Source organism: Rhinopithecus bieti, unplaced genomic scaffold (assembly GCF_001698545.2).
Source record: "Rhinopithecus bieti isolate Rb0 unplaced genomic scaffold, ASM169854v2 scaffold_75042, whole genome shotgun sequence".
NCBI classification, from domain to species: domain Eukaryota; kingdom Metazoa; phylum Chordata; class Mammalia; order Primates; family Cercopithecidae; genus Rhinopithecus; species Rhinopithecus bieti.
The window spans coordinates 1-1,750 of record NW_016872156.1 but is presented as its reverse complement, the minus strand read 5'-3'; the positions used below and the strand labels follow the sequence as shown (position 1 = coordinate 1,750).

Sequence of the window (1,750 nt, the reverse complement as noted above, 5' to 3'; positions counted from 1 at the left end):
AACACTTTAGCTTAAGCCTGCCTGCTGACCAGAGAATGGAATTCTGCGTGGACTCAAGGAACAAAAGGAAACTAGGCAGGGAGAGGGAAGAAAAGTGCCCATCTGAATCAAACTTCAGCTGCCATCAGGGCACATCTTGTGGTGGTCACAGATTGTAGGCTGTTTTTTGGAAGGTTCAGGTTCAGCACAGGATTCCATTTGTCTACTTGGCTACACCCCTGGCTGAGGTGCCATGAGGTCAATGTCACTCAAGTTCCTGGCCAGCCAAACTCCCGCAGCAAAGAGTCCCAAATTTAGTATCAACTTCCTCCGGAAGTCATTCCTATCAGTGGCAAAGCGGTAGATGCCCCAAAGCCAATCTCCCACGTTGTCCAGTATTTCGGGAGTTTCATTAGCCCAGCCAGCAGCGCTCACTGGAACCCCGCTGGAAGCCATAGCAGGCAGCTTCGCATGGGCCTCGGTGGAGGAACCCGAGCAATGTTCTCTTCCATTTTCTGAAAGAGTTTAGGTAGAATTGGTGTCAATAATAATAATTATTATTATTTTTTTAGATGGAGTCTCACTCTGTCACCCAGGCTAGAGTGCAGTGGCATGATCTCGGCTCACTGAAACCTCTGCCTCCCAGGTTCAAGCCATTCTCCTGCCTCAGCCTCCTCTGCCTTAGCCTCCCAAGTAGCTGGGATTATAGGCGCGTGCCAGCATGCTCAGCTAATTTTTGTATTTTTAGTAGAGGCGGGGTTTAACCATGTTGGCCAGGATGGTCTCGATCTCCTGACCTTGTGATCCGCCCGCGTTTGCCTCCCAAAGTTCTGGAATTACAGGCGTGAGCCACCATGCCCAGCAGTTTTAATTATTTTTATTTATTTATTTATATTTATTTATTTTTATTTTTTTGAGATGGAGTCTTACTCTATCTCCAGGCTGGAGTACAGTGGTGCAATCTCTGGTCACTGCAACCTCTACCTCCCAGGTTCAAGCGATTCCCCTGCCTCAGCCTACCACGTAGCTGGGATTACAGGCAAGCGTCACCACGCCCAGCTAATTTTTTGTGTTTTAGTAGAGATGGGGTTTCACCATGTTAGCCAAGATAGTCTCAATCCCCTGACCTCATGACCGCCCGCCTCGGCCTCCCAAAGTGCTGGGATTACAGGCGTGAGCCACTGTGCTCGGCTGGTGTTAATTATTTTTTAACCGGTAGAATTCTCTAGTGAAATCATCTGGGTCTGGAAACTTCTTGTTTGTGAATTTTTAAGTACAAATTTAATTTTCTTAATAGGCATAGGGCTGTTCTTATTATTCACTACATTTTGGATGAATCGTGGTAGGTTATTTTCATTTTTTTGAGGAATTGGTCCATTTCATCTAAGTTGTTGAATTTATGTAGAATTAGTTTTAGTATTTCCTAATTATCTCTTTAATGTCTGTAGAATATATATCTCCCATTTCTTCTTCTTCTTCTTTTTTTTTTTTTTGAGACGGTGTCTCACTCTGTCACCCAGGCTGGAGTGCAATGGTGTCATCTCGGCTCACCTCAAGCAACCTCCACCTCCCAGGTTCAAGCGATTCTCCTACCTCAGCCTCCTGAGTAGCTGGGATTACTGGTGCCCGCCACCATGCCCGGCTAATTTTTGTATTTTTAGTAGAGACAGGGTTTCACTATGTTGACTAGGCTGGTCTCAAACTCCTAACCTCAAGTGATCCGCCCAACTCAGTCTCCCAAAGTTCTGGGATTACAGGCGTGAGCCACCGC

The 1,750-nt window shown here is 46.2% G+C and overlaps 1 pseudogene across 1 annotated transcript; it reads right to left on the bottom strand.

Annotated features, from left to right (window-relative positions):
• Positions 1–6: 6 nt before the first annotated feature.
• Positions 7–435, bottom strand: LOC108525599 (mitochondrial import receptor subunit TOM6 homolog pseudogene; annotated as a pseudogene). Its single transcript, XR_001884302.1, has one exon. The product of XR_001884302.1 is annotated as a mitochondrial import receptor subunit TOM6 homolog pseudogene (transcript).
• Between the last annotated feature and the right edge of the window lie 1,315 nt (positions 436–1,750).